Here is a 21,137-nt window from a genome sequence, read left to right on the forward strand (position 1 = left end):
AGGGAGGCACCGGGTATGTATGAGGGAAGTGGGACCCAGTGGACTTCTCTTGAGTGCTGGAGTCATTGTGTCATACGAGCAAAGACCCCCGATGTGGGGAAGATACAAGCAGAAGACCTTTATTGGAGGTAGGATGGTCTGAGGCACGTGTGCAAGGCTTTACCCATGTCAAGATGGGCCAGACCCAGTGACACTGTTTTAAGGGCAGGTTCACCTTTTGCTGCAGCATCACGGGGCTCTGCGGGTGTAGTTTGGAGTGGAATGTGGGTCATAATGCCAGGTGTGTGGGGCAAGGGAGGACTTTACACAGATATCTGTGGCGTGAAGCAGCCAAGATTCCTTTGAGACAGCCCTGTAATGGCTCCCTGCTCCCCTAGTGACATCCCCTCCCTGACACTCCATGCCTTCTCGTGCTTCTTGCCCTTCTCCTGGCACTCGCTGCCCCTCTACAGACACTCACTTGAGGTACTGGCTTTTTCACAACCGGTACTTAACCGGTAACCCAGCGGTGTCAGGGAAAACACACCCAAAGACCTCGAGTCCTTTTCCTGATTCAGACCACAGAAACTCAGGGGCATATTACCAACAAGTAGCGATAATTATCGCAAAATAGGCTGAGCGACGATTTTTTTATCGCTGCCTATCGCTGGATATGTTAGCGGAGAAAACATGCTATTAGCAACGTTTTTCTCCATTGTGCTAAAATATCCAGCGATAGCGGCGAAATGCGTGAATATCGCTGAGAATACAGCGAAATTCACGCATTAGCATCGAAATGCTCTAAGCCATGTTATCCACCTCCCATTGGATAACATGGCTAAGAACTGGTCTGGGCAGGTGTTAGTATTTGGCGATAGCGGGAATATTTCCATCGCTACGCCTGCCTTGCTAATAGGCGATAGCGACGTTAGTGACTGCTTTCAGTTGCTAACAGGTTGGTACGCCCACTTTGCATGTCATTAGCGATAAATATCGCTAACATGCAAAGCGGGCCCCAAACCGCTCGCTGTCGCCTAAAAGCTGTCGAGCGATAGAATTATCGCCGCTTTGCGGCCGAAAACGGCCGCTAAATCGGCGATAATTACCTATCACCACCCTTGGTAATATGCCCCTCAGAGTCTTCTAGGTGAAGTCAAGGATCGATTTTATTGGCTGCAACCAAGGTAACAAGCGTCCTAGAAGTACAACACACAGGGAGTATGTTCTCAGGAGACTGTCGCAATTCACAAGACTCGGCTTTTTCTTTTATACGAAATATTGTGCTTTAGGCAAACATTCTTCGAATTTACAGTATACTATTCACATTCTTAGTTTACAAAGGAAAAAGCAAAGTCATGACGACATGTCCATATTTCACTTCATCCAGCCCATAACAAATCACCCGGCAAGGCCCAACCCTTCATCAGATATCGGTGGACCCCCAATAAAACGGGCACCTCCCCATTATAAAGCAAACGAAGCAAAAAGAGTAAAGATAGATGTGAGCAAGATACGGCAGGTGTGTGTGCAATGAGAAGGTTTTATGGCCTGTTGAGCCCTGATGCTATCTTGCTCGGCCACTGGAGAGAAACTGACCTAGCAGGTCCGGCCTGGGGCAATGGTTCCAACTTGCATAGGTCATGGAAAAGTCGATCAAGGTGTACGTGTCCTTCTGGGATCGAATTTGGCTGGATTATAAGCCTATGTAAAGGGCAATTTACAAAATGGCTGTCAGACATAAAATGGAAGCCAAGGGTTCTGAACGAGACAGGACGATTTTGAGGTGAAATCGTCACTCGAATATGCTGAAAATACCTGTGCATGATGTATTCGTCATTCTCGGTCTTTTGATACTAGATTCGTCCATTTACGACGAAGTTTTATTCTCGAGTGAAGACATATTACACGGGTCCAGAATTCTTCAGTCCTACAATCCCTCCTTTTGCCCTTACATAGGCAACTAATCTATCCTCATGTTAATCTGAGTCCAGATCCATCAGCCTGATTCATGTACGGGCCGTTTTGCGTGGCCCTAATAGCGAATCATAGCGACTCGCTATTGAGGACATGCAAAACGGTATTCATGTAGGAATTGGTAAATAAATAGCGATTCCTACATGTTCTCTATTTGCGAGTAGAAAATTGCTACTCGCAAAAAAAGGAATAACTCCCCATGCATTCCTATGGGCCAAAAGGCCCATAGGAATGAATGGGGAGTATCCCTTATTTGCGAGTAGCAATTTACTACTCGCAAATAAGATAGCGATTTTAAGGGTGCCAGGGGTGTCCAAAGGACACCCTGTAGCACCCCTAAAATGCACATTTGAACAGGTGTTGGGCACACACATGTCCAAAGGACATGTGTGTGTGCAACATGCAACTTAGAAAAAAGCTTTTAAAAGCATTTTTCTAAGTTTTTGCTATTTACCGAGAGGTCTGACCTCTCGGTAAATAGCGGCCCAAATTTGCAAAATCGCAATTTTTGAAAGTGTCATGAATAGCATTTAAGGAATCTCTAATAGAGATTCCTTAAATGCTAATCCTCGCATATTAGCTAATTCTTCATTAGCGATTTTTGCATTTGGGATTGTGAATCCCAAATGCCAAAATTGCACTCGCAAAAGGCAAGATTCTGAGAATCTTGCCCTTTGCGAGTGCAATTTAGCTTCATGAATCAGGCTGCATATTCCTAAAGTCATTGAGATGTTGCTGTAACATCATTCTAGTGCTTAGTTCATCCCTTGATACAGGCTTCCTTACACATGATGTAACACAGAGGCCACATAATGCAGGAGCACACTGTACGCATAGACAGAACAGGAAAAGAATGGCTAAGACCATCCCAATGACCATCAGAATTTTCCATCCCCAGGCGGATACCAGTTCCCAGAACCATCCCATTAACGACCAATCTCCTTTATCCACATGAATAGATTCGGAAATCTTATGTAGTTTGGAGATGGCCTGGTATACTGTCGGAGCGTTATCTGGGATGAAAATGCAACAACTCGATTGGATCAATCTACATACTCCACCTCAGTCTGCAAGGATGACATCTAATGCGACCCTGTTCTGAAGGGTCATAAGACGATCCGACTGGAGCTCAGCAGTCAGGTTACTAAGGGCACCGGCAGTTTCAATCACGGTGGACTCAACTACCCTTGTCAATTGCCTTATGTTCCTACTGTTAGCCATAGATCCCCAGAACGGCAAAAAAACCTTTGCAAAGTCCCCAAATTCTTGACCTGCAGTGTCTTCTTTACTCAAGACACCTCTAACTACCCTTGTCCGGTGGTAATCTGCCGCTGCTGTGTAGGTGGGGGGTAACAGGAACAAAACAAAACATGAGCCCGAAAAGTCAGGGGGCAACCATGTATAGACTCTATCATGGCAGATGAAATAAGTACCCTTAGCGGCTAAAAACGCAGGGGAGGTCTGAGACCCAAAAACATAGGTTTCTGTACAGACACTCTTCCCTAACTGAGCTCTGGGGTACTTTCCAGTACCTTGCAGACACAGGTGACCCCGGTGGGGTACAATCCAGATCGGGGGCGATTCCTTCGCTTGCTGTTTCTCACTAAGAGTGGCTTCATATCCGGTCACGTTTCAATTTACATATGCGAATATCTCGTCGCTCGGGGTATTTTCATAAGAGATTTCTCCCTTGATCATGTTGACTATACCCTTAACCAGAGCACTATTCTTGGGGTTAGCTTTTAAGGAACGTAGGGGGTGGACTTCACGTGCGTATATGAACATTGTTCTGTATGCCCACACAGACCCATTATGACTGAAAGGCAGAACCAGATAAATGATACCTTTATCTGTTGTGTGAGGCATAAGGCCACACACCCAACAGTTAGTCGTATTCATTACTAGTTGGTGTTGGTGTAACAGTTGAACAAAGGAGTTATTAATGAACTCTAACCTTCTATTGGATTCGTGGTCGGGAAGAGGGTGGAAATAATGAGAGGAAACAGTAGGAGGAGGTATGGGCGATGCAGTGGGTGTAAATGTTACCCGAAAAGAGAATAAAATGTAACTTATTAAAAATATCATTATGCTGAATAACATACATATGCACAATATTATAAAACCTTTCTTCGTCATTAGTTTACATAATCTGTGTTTAAAGTTCGTGGGTTTGGCAGGTCTCTCCACATCGGGAAACTCCATCCTCTCTAAGGTGCTGCCCGCGGTGGTAGGTTGATTCTGCTAAGGGATGCTTCTGTCAGTCCAGGGCAACTCCCTTGGACCAACCAGAACTACCGACCTAACGTCGTCAGCTGCACTCCGAAGACTTTTTGTCAACCGCGGCCCTAGCAGCGGAACCCGGATGGCGGTTCGAAAAACAAAAATAAGCAAGTTTCCTAGATGGGAGAGCTGCGCTTCTCAAAAATAGTACTTGGGAGGGAAAAAAATATTTTTATTTGTCCTTAGTTTTTCGTTTCAAATTGCAAAAAGAACTTATTTTTATTAGTTCGTATTTCTCGTTCTCAAATTGTATCTTCTTTTTCCCGGTGCTGTTTGATCCATAAACAAGAGTTCAGGCTCTGTAGTGTTCAATCGTTTCGATGGAGGCACAGCCTCTTGTAGAATGTTCTCGCTTTCACGTTCAGAGTTAGTTCCTTTCACTCGTGCATCGCTGAAAGGTAGAAAACGAGGCACGGTGTCCGTCTCTGAGTCGCCGATACCCTCCTGGACCCACTGGTCATATGGCAGAGGTAAGGGTATCCTTTTACAGTGGACCCCGTGGATCCAGGCCTTCTTCCCTTCCACTCGAACTGCCGATCTGGTAGAGAGAAGGACGAGGTATGGTCCCGTCCACCTGGGCTGGTCGTTCTTAGTCCTCTGGAAATTCTTTATCAACACCCAGCATCCAGGGTTTATGGGGTGTCCTGGAGTATCAGAGGCCGGAGGCAGGATGTCATGTACCTGTTGATGCAAAACACGTAATTTAGCCGTCAATTCATACAGGTAATCAAGCAAAACAGGGTGTTCTAGCTCGCTGAACTTAGTGGGCCTAGGCACTCCCCATATGTTGGCTGGCCGGCCAAAGACAATCTCATAAGGGCTGAGTTTCACTCGCGAATGCACAGTCATTCTGGTGGATAGGAGTGCTAAGGGTAGAGCGTCAGGTCATTTAAGACCTGTGCTCGCTTGGATTTTGTCCAATTTAAGTTTAAGCGTGCCATTGTAACATTCTACTAATCCAGCTCATTGGGGGTGATTTGCAGCGTGGAACTTTTGCCTAATGCCTAGCCCTTCGCATACATTCTTCATCACTCGTCCCACAAATTCACTCCTGTTATCACTCCAGATCATTCTAGGCATTCCGAATCTCGGGAAGAACTCTTTCACAAGGGCATTCGCTGTGGATAAGGCAGTATTGTCTTTTAGGGGATATGCTTCTACCCATCTTGAGAAAGCACAAACAACAACGAGCACGTATTTTAAGTTGTTGCACCTCTCCATGTGTATGAAATCTAGCTGCAAAACCTCAAACGGATACGTTGGAGGCGCAAAATGACCAGCTGGAGTTGGGGTTCCCCTACCAGGGTTGTGTTGCAGACACACCATGCAATTCTTGACGATATTCTCTGCACACTTGGGAATTCCTGAATGTTGCCATACTGGAGCCAACAACTTGCAAATCCCTTTCACGCTGATGTGAGCCATTCCATGAGCCATCGTGACAACTGCAAGCACGTACGCATCGGGTAACAACCATCTCTGATGCTCTGACAATTCAATCCAACAGCCATTCGCATCCATTCTACCCGAACTTTCTCTCCACGTTCTCAACTCTTTCTCTGTAGCTTCAGCTTGAATAGACTTGACACTCTCTATCGTGTCTTCACACATTCCCACATCACCAATCCATCTTGCAGGGCCTGCAACATACATTCGGCTCATCATATTCCTTGCAGTTTCTTTCGCGACCTCGTCAGCAAGGGCATTTCCACGACCAACATCATCAGTCACCTTCTTGTGAGCACTACATTTCACAATCGCCACTTGTAAAGGCAAAGTCAGTGATTCTAGAAGCTCATTCACCAACTGACCATGCTGAATCTTAGCTCCATGCGAAGTCAGGAACCCACGTTCCTTTCACAATCGTCCAAAACTGTGAACCACACCAAAAGCGTACTGGCTGTCGGTGTAGACAGTCACTTTCATTCCTTTCGACAACACACATGCTCGTGTGAGTGCAACCAGTTCTGCTGCTTGAGCTGAATTATGTGGAATACGTGCAGTTTCAATGACTGTGTGCAAAGTCGTGACAGCATATGCTGCAGTCGTGTCACCATTCGGAAGCTTAAAACATGAACCATCCACCCACAATGTACCCTCACATTCAGCAAGGGGAGTGTCGAAAAGGTCTATTCTTCCTTTCGTCTCTTCTTCTGTTCTAAAAAGACAATCATGCTGTTCTGAAGCATCTGATTCTTCTACGATTGGCAATAACGTAGCTGGATTAAGGGTATTGCATTTTTGAATGTGCACATGACTTGCTAGCAAAGTCAATTCGTACCCTGACAATCGAGCACTGGTTAAGTGCTGTGTCTTGGTTCTGTTTAACAATGTGTCTACTGCATGCGGAACCCTCACAACTAGTGTATTATTCATGACTAGGCCAGCAGACTGTCGAATAGAAACAGCTGCTGCCGCTGTGGCTCTTAAACAACTTGGCAATGCTCTAGCTACTGGATCCAAAGTCGACGAAAAATACGCGCATGGACGTTGCTTGTCCCCAAATAACTGAGTCAGTACTGACAATGCACAACCTTCCTTTTCGTGGACATACAATGTAAAAGGCTTTCTGTAGTCGGGGTTACCTAACACAGGAGCCGAACATAATGCTGTGCGCAATTCAGAAAAACTGTTCTGACACTCTTCAGACCAAGGGATGGGATTAGGTGTGTCTTTACACGTTAATGCCACCAAAGGTTTGGCTAGTAATGAAAAATTTGGAATCCACTGTCTACAATATGATGTAATACCTAAGAAAGCACACACTTCTCTCTGTGTTCTTGGTACACTCAATTTCGCTATTGCCTGTATTCTATCTGGGGTCAGTTTCCTTCCCTCCTTCGATAAGAGGTCACCTAAGTAGGTCACTTCTTGTCGGCAGTATTGTAATTTGGAAAGTGACACCTTGTGATGAAAATCACACAAATGTCGCAACAATGACAATGTGGCTTTCTTACATATTTCCTCAGTATCTGCAGCAATGAGCAAATCATCGACGTACTGTACAAGAGTAGCACTTTCAGGTAAAACAATCGTATCAAGCTGCGATGGATGGACTTTCACAGTAGCCCTGAGGAGCGCGTTTAAAGCGGAAGCTTCGTCCTCCTAAACTGAAGGAAAAAATATCCCTGCTCTCCTCGGCAATCGGGATGCTGAAGAAAGCATTCTTCAAGTCAATCACCGAGAACCAAGTGGCAGAAGCTGGAATGATAGTCAATAATGTAGTAATATCGGGGACAACTGGGAATTGTAGCACAACTATTTTATTCACCTCTCTGAGATCAATTACAAATCTGTACACTGGTGGCTGAGAGGGATCAGTTCGTTTTAAAACAGGTAGAACTGGACTATTGCACACGTTGCCTCTTGTCTCTTCAATGACATCTTTTTCAATTAACTCATAAACGATCGCTAGCAACGCTTTCTCACCTTCACTAGAAATCGATATTGGGGAATTCGTGGCATTTGAACATTGGCTTTCAATGTTACAACATATGGTGGAATTTTCAAAAGACCGACATCATTAGGACCAGTAGCCCAAAGAACATCTGGAAGAAACGACAATTCTGCTGGAAGTTTGTCCCTCGACAAATACATTGGAGAAACCACTTTCTTACCTAGAGTAAGTTGTATTCCCGAAGGTGAACAGTACAAAGTCGCATACAATCTTTTTAACAGATCCAATCCCAACAAGTTTTCCCCACAACCTGTTGTCAGAATAAGGCGTGCTTCTAATTCATGAGGACCAATAGAAAGAGTCAAAGGGTCAGAAATCGGGTTTCTAACTGGGGCGCCAGAAAAGCCTACTGATACATTCGTTTCGCCAGATAAAGGTGCGCCAGGGAGTTTGGAGTGCATAATAGAACTCTTTGTAGCACCAGTATCCAACAGAAAAGGCTCTGACACACCTGATGTAATCACCTCAACGTATGGTCCACTCTGATCTACTGGAACTGAAACAACTCCCTCTCTTTGTCTATGGCTGTCCTAGCAATCATTACTTTCCCAATTCTCATTTTCTGTATAGTAGTCATTGGTATAGTACTGAGCTGTCCAACCAGGTGCGTTATTCTGCTGATCAAACTTATTCATAGACTCTTGAGGTGGAAGGGGACGCGCATTCTGGGGGGCGTTTCCACGTCCTCTTCCTCCAGGCGCTTGCTGAGCACCTCGACCTCTTACACCAGAAGCGCTATTTGCGCGCAGTAGCAAGATAGGGCAACTATATTTAAAATGACCTTCTTCCTTGCAATACGAACACTGGTTGGGACCTACAGAAACACGTGGTCGAGAATACTCGATCCTTTGCGAGTTCCTCTGATACTGTTGAGGCTGCTGAAAATTACTCTGGTAGTTATTCTGACCACCATTATTCTGGCCGCCACCACCACGTGGCGGATATGCTTGCTGTAACAAAACCTTCGTTTTCAACTCTTTCGTTTTCTTTTCTGTCCTATCTTTTTCGTCTTTGTCTCTATTTTCGTAGTACTGAGCTGTAGCTAATATCTGGGCTGAAGACGAAACTGCCCAAGAACTTTCTGAATCCTTTAACTTTTTACACAATTCGGGAAGCAAATTGTGCACGAATTTATCAACGAACAATCTCTGACCACCTTCTGTGCTCATATCTTGACCACTGTGGTCGACAAAAGTTTCTTCAAACCTGGTGAAGAAATCTGATACCATTTCATCTTTCTTCTGCTTACACGCAGACAGTTTATCCCAAGTTATACGCATTGCAGGCATTATAGTTTTCATGTAATCAAGTATTTTACCAGGTAGTTCTGCTATCAAAGGTTCAGGCTTAGCACCACCTACTTGTAGGGCATCTGCCGCAGTAATATTAGCCCATGAGTCACCTAATTCCTGATCATGGTCTGTATGACGAATCTTTCCCCATAAAGGCTGTGGAACAACGTTCCCAAATAACATATCGATATCGGCTAGATTCATTATTCATGACCCAGCGGTCTGTGACAACTCTTTGTAATATCCTGCAGGATTTTTACGCGGATCAGGTAATGTCTGCTTAAGTGCTAAAACTTCAGATCGCTTCCATGGGACATGTACCCACACACGCTGAAAGTGTGGCAGAATAGGTGGGTTAACACTTGCGTCACCCTCTCTCCATTGAGGGGGAACCTCTCTCATAGGGTACTGTCGCGCCTTTTTCCTAGGTGTATCGCGCTCAGATTGTGGTCCAGAAGTATTCCCTTTACTCCGATACGACAACAATATCTCAATCGCTTGTCTGACATCGGGGCCTACAATCGTGCCTTCCCCAAATTTAAACCGTACCCGACACAACTCCTGCGGGTTACATTCCAAATCATTATCTTCCAAATCCTCGCAGAGGAAAACACACATTTGTTCAAAAACATATGTCTGTGTCGGTGCTTCCCACTGAAGGAAGACTTCCATGACAGACTCGACATCATACTTTACAGTATCCATAATCCATTTATGAGCTAAACGATTCAACGAATCTCTCTCCTGATAGTCAGGCAGTTGACTTCGCAACTGTCTTCGTCCTGTGTTAGGGGTCGTAGTAGGCGACCCGAAAAGAGGTGAGAAAATGTTAGTCACAGTGCTGGCCATTCTCTGTCGAACGGAAGGAGAAACTGAAGGGAGAACAGGTGGAAAAGCGGGATGAGATAAGGCAGAAGTAGAGGCAATAGCAGAGGGAGCATTAGGAGAAATAGAAAGTGCGCTAGGCAAAGTTGTAGACGGCATAAGTGAAGTCGATGTAGTCGGTGGGCCTTGAGAAGGCTGCACCAGAGTAGCAGGATCCAGCTGAAGAGTAGCTGGTGGGTGCTGTAGAGAAGCAGGCATAACAACCATGGGTGGCGCAACTGAGGGTTGCGGAGGCGCCGTGGCGGTTTGCGCATAGGGGGGTGGCGAACTTAACAAATGGCCCATTAACGGGTCTTTCTCAAGGTCTTTTGCTGCATATTTCTTGGGACGCGGCAAAACTGGATAGCATTTATCTATCGCCATTTTACGTTGCCTGTGCAACTGCTCACTCATCTGTTCTTCTTCATTGTCTTTCAACTGCATAGCAGCTTGCATTACGGAAATACCCCTTTCTCTCTTATTTTTCTTTTCTAATTTAATTTCCTTCTGTTTGGCCTCTTTACGCCATAGGCGAAAAGAGTCAAACATCACCGGCCGGGCTTTCTTTTTGAACAGTTTAACTTTGAGGTTATCTAAGATTTCGGTATCAAAGCTACCATGTTGGGGCCATTTTAAAACACCATCTTTTCTGGTGTATTTAATCCACACTTCGTTATATGTGATGGGGCCTACTCCATGCTTCACAAATAATTCGTAAGTTGGAGTTCCAACCGGAGGAACCGGACACGAGTCCTCCAATCGGGAGTCCCTATTATTACAACCAAGACAAAACAAATTTCCAAGTCTAAGACCAGGCATCTTCGCTCTCTAGTCTAGTTCCAAACTTCAAAGGATTATCGTTTACGATATTTCTCGTGAATACACGAGTCCTTCGGTTTTGGTGCTTGCAAGTACCAACAAAACTTTCCCATAGGATACCCAAACTAAGACCAACTAAGGACTGGGAGACGCTCCACTTATACTTAACTGAAATATCGATGACGTCACCAGAAGACTCGTCTCAGTTTTTCACTCTACCAAACTTCAAGGGTCCAAATCAGGGCGATAGCCAGGGCAGCAGTCCTTCGTAGCCGTCGGTAAGGGGGGAACCTCGCAGCAAAGACCTTCGGACCACGTCGACATGCAGGGGTCGATGAAGTGGCGGCCTTCCTCCGGAATTTTCACACGAAGCTCCTCACGAACCTCTGGCTGGGCTGGTACCGCTGGAATCACCCCAAACGTTGGGCGCAAAACTGAGGTATAGGGTTTTTCAGAACCGGTACTTAACCGGTAACCCAGCGGTGTCAGGGAAAACACACCCAAAGACCTCGAGTCCTTTTCCTGATTCAGGACCACAGAAATTCAGTCTTCTAGGTGAAGTCAAGGATCGATTTTATTGGCTGCAACCAAGGTAACAAGCGTCCTAGAAGTACAACACACAGGGAGTATGTTCTCATGAGACTGTCGCAATTCACAAGACCCGGCTTTTTCTTTTATACGAAATATTGTGCTTTAGGCAAACCTTCTTCGAATTTACAGTATACTATTCACATTCTTAGTTTACAAAGGAAAAAGCAAAGTCATGACGACTTGTCCATATTTCACTTCGTCCAGCCCATAACAAATCACCCGGCAAGGCCCAATCCTTCATCAGATATCGGTGGACCCCCAATAAAACGGGCACCTCCCCATCATAAAGCAAACGAAGCAAAAAGAGTAAAGATAGATGTGAGCAAGATACGGCAGGTGTGTGTGCAATGAGAAGGTTTTATGGCCTATTGAGCCCTGATGCTATCTTGCTCGGCCACTGGAGAGAAACTGACCTAGCAGGTCCGGCCTGGGGCAATGGTTCCAACTTGCATAGGTCATGGAAAAGTCGATCAAGGTGTACGTGTCCTTCTGGGATCGAATTCGGCTGGATTATAAGCCTATGTAAAGGGCAATTTACAAAATGGCTGTCAGACATAAAATGGAAGCCAAGGGTTCTGAACGAGACATGACGATTTCGAGGTGAAATCGTCACTCGAATATGCTGAAAATACCTGTGCATGATGTATTCGTCATTCTCGGTCTTTTGATACTAGATTCGTCCATTTACGACGAAGTTTTATTCTCGAGTGAAGACATATTACACGGGTCCAGAATTCTTCAGTACTACACACTGACCTTCTACAGACACTCCCTGCCCCTCTACAGACACTCCCTGCCCATCTACTGGCACTCGCTGCCCCTCTACTGGCACTCGCTGCCCCTCTATAGAAACTCCCTGCCCCTCTACAGACACTCACTGACCCTCTACAGACAATCACTATCCCTCTACAGACACTCCCTGCCCCTCTACAGACACTCACTGACCCTCTACAGACAATCACTATCCCTCTACAGACACTCCCTGCCCTTCTACAGACACTCCCTGCCCCTCTACAGACACTCTCTGCCCATCTACTGGCACTCGCTGCCCCTCTACTGGCACTCCCTGCCCCTCTACAGACACTCTCTGCCCCTCTACAGACACTCCCTGGCCCTCTACAGACACTCCCTGACCCTCTACAGAAACTCCCTGCCCCTATCTGGACACTGCCTGCCTGTAGAAAAATAGGATCTACTTTCATGGTTACCCCCACTCTTTTCTTGGTTTCAGTGTGTTTGTGAGTAGTCTGACTGGGATCCTGGTAATCAGGACCCCAGTCACTGTTCTTTTTCCCTAAATTGACCATGGTAAGTACTTCTGTACATCCACAATTGGCTACTGGTGTACCCTTGTAAGTCCCTAGTATATGGTACTGAGTTACCCAGGGCATAGGTACACCAGGTGTCTCCCATGGGCTGGCGCATGTACTGTGCCACCCATCAGACTCCACTCAAACTGTGACTGCAGGTCTGCCCTTGCAGCCTGTGTGAGCTGGTGACAGCGCCTCTCACAACAAATATACGTTTTTGTATATCTGAGGTCGCGGCACTTAAACCCTATAAGTATATGTGGGGTTCTTTTTCGTGTAACCTACCTCCATGAAACATGCTGCTGAACACTCCTTCAAGATAAGGCTTAAGGCTGCTCTCCACAGTTACCACTCTGAGAGCCTCCTGTGGTTATCAGAGGCCACCAAAATCACCGTACGTGTTGCCTGGATTAGTGCAATTTGCATCACTTAAACAAGCGTGAACCATTTACTAAGCCAGCCTCCTATACTGCTGTTCTCCTGTTACCCTAAGTCCTTCTTCTTACACTCCCTGTCCCTATCCTAACACTGCGGTCCTCTCTAGTGACACTGTGACCTCCTCAGAACACTCTACGACCCCTAATGTAGTTTAACACTCCCCAAACATCTAGTGCCACTCCCTGCCTCTCTCCTGACACTTCCTGCGCCTTTCCCTGCACTCCACTCCCAACTAATGATATTGTGCACCGCCTCACAATGCTCTCTGATGCCTTCCCTTGTGTGACACTCCCTGCCTCTCTCTTGGCTTGCGGCTCTGTGCCGCGTTACTTCCTTGTAAATATGGCCCTATACGTAAGAGGTGTGGTGCAGCGGCCAGGGCGACTGACTCCAGAACCCGGATACTCATGGTTTGATCTCCGGTGCCGGCGGAAGATCAGCCCAGCACCGTGTGACTCTGGGTAATAGCTCGCTTAATCTCCCCGACGGCCCCCAGCGCCTGAATACCTTTGGGTAATTGTGCACTTTACAAGTACTGGAATTTGTAAATGTGGCCCTATATGAAGCCCCGTACGTTTTCCACCAAACCACATTTCATTGATCGCCTCTCTCCCACATCCTCTTCTTGATCTGTGAATTCATAAATAAATAGAGCCTTCAGGTCTAATTCTTAAACGACGAAGATTGTTTTAGGTATGGAAATGCTTCGTAAACGGGAAACATCATTTACAACGCAACTTTTACCACGCAATGCTTTTACATCGCAGCTTTTACAACGCAAACCATTACAACACATTGCGCTGGGGGGCGCTCTAGGATAGGGAATAAGTTTAATTTACTGTCCAACACCTTCCCTAGTGTCCACGGGGACTGGAGTTGGAATAGTAAATTAAACTATTCACTATCCAGCACCCCAAAGTGCTATGCGATGTAATGGTATGTGTTGTAAAACTCGCGTTGTAAAAGCATGCAATGTAAAAGCATGCGTTGTAATGTCGTACATCCTTCGTAAACTGCTATTTCCATTTTAAAGCCATACTACTAGCTGCAATCGCCCCTTGACCTTGTTTCCTGACAGACTTTGATGCCAAGATGCCACACTCACTGCACATATGCGCTAAGTGTTGTTTCTCTGCCATGCCACTGCCTCAAACCAGCATATCTTGTCCACCCTTCCTCTGTGATGTCACTCCCCCAGTGCTGCATATCCTGTCCCCTCCTTCTCCTGTTATATCACTCCCCAAGGCCTTTATATCCTGCCCCTTACTCCCTCACACCTGCATATCCTGTCCCCTCCTCCTCTGTGATGTCACTCTCCAGGCCTACATATCCTGTCCCCCATATTTCCTCTGTGATGTCACTACCCCAGCTCGGTACGTCCTATCCCCCCACCCTTCCTTGTAGTGCAGTTCCTATATTCCCAATAGGCTCTGCACATTGGAATAACAAAAACGATAGTTTAGACGTAGGACTGAGGTCGACTAGGTCTCTATTGAATATGTTAGACTTAATTATTAATGCCAGCTAGCTCAGAGGTCACTAGAAACTTTCTCGAGTAAACAAGAAGGTGTTAACTTTCCTGAATAGACAAGAAGGGATTAGTTTCTGACAACCGCATAAACATGACAACTTTGCTCCCTCCAGATTAAGGAGTATATCTCCAGAGTCGCGGAAACAATAGATAATTATTTTACTCAGTCAATCGTGCATACTTAGTTTCACCAGAAGCGCAGAGAAATAGAGAGACGGGCGTTTTCAATAAAAGTGGTTATTTATTGAGCAATCTTCTTTCTCATGTAAGAGAAGTGAATTGCCACAATTGCAATACTTGTCATAAAGTAAAGTGCGTACAGTAAAAGGAGTATTGTGAAATAATACTGTAAAAGCATTTATATGGTTTCTAAGCCATGAGATACTTAAAACGGATAAAATACATACAATGATAAAAGTTGACTAAACGTACTCAACTGGTGTTTCTAAAATACGCCTACCCCGGTGTACCTAACCTAAGCCTAGTACGTGGGAAGGAGTAAGTGAGATATAGTTTTAGTTAAGATAGTTTTGCCAAGAATCTGAATCAAGAATTCTCTAAGGGTCTAATCAGCTCTGTACCTTGGTTATAGAATGAAGGAGGTCTTGTATCTCTTTCTCAGGACTCGATCTCCCAGCAACCCGCAAGTGTGACTGGAAACACTGGAGCTGGATTTCTCGGCAGGAGAAAAGACAGCGTCTCTCTCAGTGCCTCAATGAGAGGGTCGGCTTCCTTCAGCACTTGTTTCAGCAGGGCGTTGGGTAAGTAGATAGCCGATCTGCTCCAAACCACCGTGTGTTTGCTAAGGCAGATGCTGGTATATTTATACCTGGAAGGTGCCGAGTTTGACGTAAGGTTGGACATAAGACGTCACTAAGAACTTACAGTTCTTTCAGAACTCCAGGAGTTCTTGGACAAATCAAAACAGAAGCCGGGGGAATTCCCGGGCTGCTGGAGGCTTGGTTTGTTTAAAGAACGCGTTGTACTTTCTAGGAGTCTATGGGAGGAGGCTTGCCGTATTTGGACTGAATTGGCTATGACTAAATATGGATATGATTCTTATGCCTTTATAAGGATATGATTTGTTATAACCACATAAGGGCATAAATCGGGAATATTTAAATAGGGTCCTAGATACGTTCACAACACCCACTCCACTTATAATGTCCATCATTACTAAATACTCAGCAATACTAAACATATAACGATGCATGTGTTTTTCAGCCCACCCCAAAATACATAAAATGCATTCAAAATGGTGTATATACGAAAAAATGAGTGTTATACTGTATGTTTTCAAGCAATGGTATCATTCAGATAATGCATATAGTTCGTTGAAATATTGGCTGAATGAATTACTAAATTTACATTTATGAAGTGGCTCTTAATACAGAAGAGAGGGTTGAGACCATTTCATCACATATTTATACAAGACTGTACATGTGCTAGAGGCTTAGTCAAAATATTGTCTGTAGAGATTCTAAATATAGAAATTCTGTTCTGTAAGAATATTTCCACTTCAAGCAGAGTATCCTGTGCCAAAAAAAGTAAATATTTTGGGAACTGAAAAATAATTTCACTCTCAAGGAAGAAAAATAGTTCCAATGTTTTGTAGAAGTTCTGTTTATCAAAACTGAAAGCCAAATTCAGAGATCAGGGAACGCTGCGTGCTCATGTTTTGATTTAAAAGTTATTCTCGTTGTTAGGGGAGAACATAAGTTCAGATAGGCTGGCAAAGAATTTGTCTACAACAGTAGGTGAAAGTTGGACCAAGTCCGAAAAAGTAGAAATAGTGCAAATGTGAGACTCATTGCCATCATCGATGTCTAGATCAGCAATGGTCACAAAAGGTTGTACCTGTGTGCCGCTTTCATCTCGTACCTCACCGCCACCTAATCGTAATGATGAGGTCTCAACGAATGCCGTCATCAGAATAGGTAACCGCTGGGGACAATACGTTGCATGAGCCGTTACCGAACCAAGCAAAGAATCGATATCCATAGGTACTGCTGATGGTAGTGTAAGACAGACGTCCAACACGCATTCTTTTCCGCATAGCAGGCATCGTAGAACAGGTAAGATGCAATCTTGCCAGATTGGTCTGAATGAAAGAAACCAGGTAGTATTCAGATCTCTTAGCCGAGCTAAGCCGAGTACTTAAGTTATTCTTTCTCGGTATCTCATCGCTAGGATCGTTTCTTCCATTGTTGCCTGGGTTTTGTCTGTGACTTGACTTGCCATATCGGAGCAGAATGAACAAAAATAAAATTCCTGCTACGAGTCCCAAGATGAGAGGCAGGCGGCCGAACACAGAGTGCATGAAATTCGGGAAGATGCTCAGGACTGCTTCAAAGGGTGCTAATAGTCCCGAAAAAATTGTCTTAAATACATGTGCGATGCCACTGGTATCAGACATGTTTAAGATTTGGCTTAACATTTCTACGAAATGTTCGGGGCAATTTGTCGATAATAGTGCATGTATCTCTGCCGCTGTCCTTGCAACTTGCAGATCACACGTTTCTCTAGACGAGGTTAAAGGCACAGTTGTCTGTAAAAGAATAGACTTCATTCTGCTTAAAGTATCAATTCGAATAGAAGAGATATTCAGAGAAGGCCATATTGCTGCCTCCTTGTCTGATTTGCTGTTTGGACACAATACTTGCATACAGCAAATGACCCTGGAAGTAACGCTCACGAGATAGGCTGTTCCTGTCACCATGCTACAACAGCTGTGGTCACTTATTATAACATAGCTCCGTTGGAAAACTGTCTGAAAAAAGGCTCTATCTGTGTTGCAGAGGTGCCGTGAAGGTGACATGAAAGGTTATTTGATGAACCTTCGCAGGCTCCATGCAAGTTAATACCTTGACTCAGAAGTGTACCGCTTAGTGATTTTTTACAGTTGTTGCCACTAAGAAATACCTCTTTTTTCCCTTCACTATAAGATCTATGTGTATAAGGTAAAATCCAGGTTGACTTGAAGTATCCTTTACCCAACCTTTCACACAGGCCTGCTGGTATATACTTTTGGCAATATTGAAACTGAAAAGTCGTTATCGGAATTCTAATTGTACCATGTATTATCCATTCAATGACAGGTCGTTCTGACATTGTCAATGGTAATTTTTCTAGTTTTTCAATGCGCAGCACTGTATAGTCTGCTCCTTTTTGTGCCAAAGAGATTTGTTTATCTGTAAGGTTAAAGATAGAAAATAATGACGTTGTGTTGATTAGACGCCATGGCACGTAGCCTGAACGGAGGTTTTGTAACGTCCAGCCTAACTGTACAATAGAACGTAATTGGGACTGGCCATGTTGTAACATTAGCATATCCTGTTCTATTATATCAATAGCAGATGATACAATGCTGTCCAGTGAATAAATTCTGGAGGACAGAGTCGTTAACCCATTGTCCACTACAGACAGTGATTTTTCCAAATTAAATCCAATTTCCCTTATTTTTTCAGCAGTTTCAATTTGCGTTACTTTCCAAGCTTCGTTATAAGCAGCGTATATACCGGCATATATGAAACGTTTTTGATGCTGTTTGCGAGGTCCCATTAAGAAATCTCGCAAGTCAGCACCTTCTTTAAGTAAAGTCAAGTGTTGCTTAATTTCAGGTAGTGTGGATTTCTGTAGCCACTCGAGGCATAGTTTTCCCACACTATATGTTGTTATTATCCCTAGATGTTGTCTCTGGTCTGTTTGAACCCCTGTGTTTTGTTCAGGAATCTATCTTGACAGTTATTAGTGTCTGTGGGCCAGATAAACCATTTTCTCCAATCAGGATTAGTTCTGTTTTTGGTGTAAAATATGGGATACGCCTATCTCCATATCTGTAGTGCTATTACTATCAGGTATGGGCTTTGGAATAGGCGGTTTGTTTAAGTCTTTTATCTTGGCTAGGCTGAGAGAGGTTGTTTGTTGAATGGTGTCATTCAGGAATATTATATGTTCTGGGATCATGCAGGCTCTACTTCTAAGCATGACACAGGCATGAAAATGAACACAGGACAGTGGCATGATGGTAGCTTTATGCTGCACGTTGAATTATGGATCCAGATTGTATGGTGTTAGAATTATGGGACAAAATGTAAGGCATACTTTTTCGAACATGTGACGTAATTGAAAAACATCACACATTCAACTTCACATTTAGACTACTTTACAATAAGCCACATACATGATAATTCACATGGGTTAGTAGCACAGGACCAGAAACAATGTGCTGTTGAAATTATGTCTCTCTCATGTATAGATTGTGAATTATAGCCAAAAGCATAAAGTGTACTTCAACATACATGAAATTGAAAAAGAAAAATGTTCCTGAAGGATACACTTGATTTGTACCTTGTACCTATTAGCCACAAACATGAGTGTTGCCACTAGAAAGTGTACATGTCTTAGCTACATATTACAATTTAAATTAAGTCATTACCTCTTACGCTTCAAGAATTATAGTGCACCACATACTCTGTAGTATATCCTATCCATTTCAATTGGGTGACCAGATGGCTGGAGATGTAAAATCGCCCAGTATGGAGTCAATGTTACTTTTATGTACTTTCTCTACATCCTAGAGGCATGTAATTTGGCATCCTGCAGTGGGATATTCTATAGAATGTGTTTCATTTGCAAATGAAGCTCTATCTAGTATGGATCATGAATTATGATACAATATACGGGAAATATTTGAAAATAATTGGGATTTTTTGTAGAAAACATGCATTTATTCACTGAAAGATTCTCACCACTTCTAAGCATGGAACAAGCATGAAAATGGAGACGGGACAGTGGCACGATGTTAGCTTTATGCTGCACTTTGAATTATGGATCCAGATTGTACGGTTTTAGAATTATGGGACAAAATGTAAGGCATACTTTTTCGAACATGTGACGTAATTGAAAAACATCATACATTCAACTCAATATTTAGACTACTTTACAATATGCCACATACATGATAATTCACATGGATAAGTAGCGCATGACTAGGACCAATATGCTGTTTAAATGATGTCGCTATCATATATAGGTTGTGAATTATAGCCAAAAGCATAAAGTGTTCTTCAACATACATGAAAGTAAAAATGAAAAACCTACCTGAAGGTTACACTTGATTTGTACCTTGTCCCTTTAAGCCACAAACATGAGAGTTGCCACTAGAAAGTGTACATGTCTTAGCTACATATTACAATTTAAATTAAGTCAGTACCTCATACGCTTCAAGAATTATAGTGCATCACATACTCTGTAGTATATCCGATCCATTTCAATAGGGTGACCAGATGGCCGGAGATGTAAAATCGACCAGTATGGAGTCAATGTTACTTTTATGTACTCTTTCTACATCCTAGAGGCATGTAATTTGGCATCCTGCAGTGGGATATTCTATAGAATGTGTTGCATTTGCAAATCAAGCTCTATCTAGTATGGATCTTGAAGTATGACACAATATATGGGAAATATTTGAAAATAAATTAGATTTTTTTATTTTAAACATGCATTTAATCACTGAAAGATTCTCACTACTTCTAAGCATGGCACAGGCATGAAAATGAACACAGGACTGCCGGCCTGGGAGGGGTCCCAACCAGAGTACCTTGTCCCTAGTGATCCGGAGGAAGGCTTCCCATCTTTCTGGGAACAAGTGCGCACCGCACGGCTCAGGGGACCCTAGGCGCGAACGTGCCCGACCTCCTGGAGCCCTGCCTGGGATCCGGGAGGCGAATGGCACCTCATCGGGACTTCCAGGGAAACCCGGCCATCTGGTCGCCCCATTGGGAAGCATTGGGTGCGACCAGATGGCCGAGGCGAGAGGGGCGACCAGATGGCCGGGACCGAAATGACACCAATCTGCCTGCCCTGAGCCTCCGTGGGAGGGCTCCCGCCTGCCCTTCCAGGGCTCCGGGGCCGCAGGGCTCTGAGGCTCCAGGGCTCCAGGGCTCCTGGGGCTCCGGGGCTTCGGGGCTCCAGGGCTCCAGGGATCCGGGGCTCCCGGGCAGCAGGGCTCAGGGGCTCCGGGGTTGTACGGCTCCAGGGCTCCAGGGGCTGCAGGGCTCTGGGGTTGCAGGGCCCAGGACCCATGGAGCCCGTCCTGGGTACTTTGCCACGCCACGGGCCGGAGGAGGGAGCCCCGGACGCCTGGGAGGTGTTGCCCGGGAACACAGCCCATCTGGTCTCCGGCAGGGAACCGCCAGACCGGGAGGGGATCCTGAGTACCTTGTCCCTAGTAATCCGGAGGAAGGCTACCCCTCTTTCTGGGAACAAGTGCGCACCACACGGCTCAGGGGACCCTAGGTGCGAACGTGCCCGACCTCCTGGAGCCCTGCCTGGGATCCGAGAGGCGAATGGCCCCTCATCGGGACTTCCAGGGAAACCCGGCCATCTGGTCGCCCCATTGGGAAGCATTGGGTGCAACCAGATGGCCGAGGCGAGAGGGGCGACCAATTGTCCGGGACCGAAATGACACCAATCTGCCTGCCCCGAGCCTCCGCGGGAGGGCTCCCGCCTGCCCTTCCGGGGCTCCGAGGCCGCAGGGCTCTGAGGCTCCAGGGCTCCAGGGCTCCAGGGCTGCAGGGCTCCTGGGGCTCCGGGGCTCC

Source organism: Lissotriton helveticus, chromosome 5_1 (assembly GCF_964261635.1).
Source record: "Lissotriton helveticus chromosome 5_1, aLisHel1.1, whole genome shotgun sequence".
NCBI classification, from domain to species: domain Eukaryota; kingdom Metazoa; phylum Chordata; class Amphibia; order Caudata; family Salamandridae; genus Lissotriton; species Lissotriton helveticus.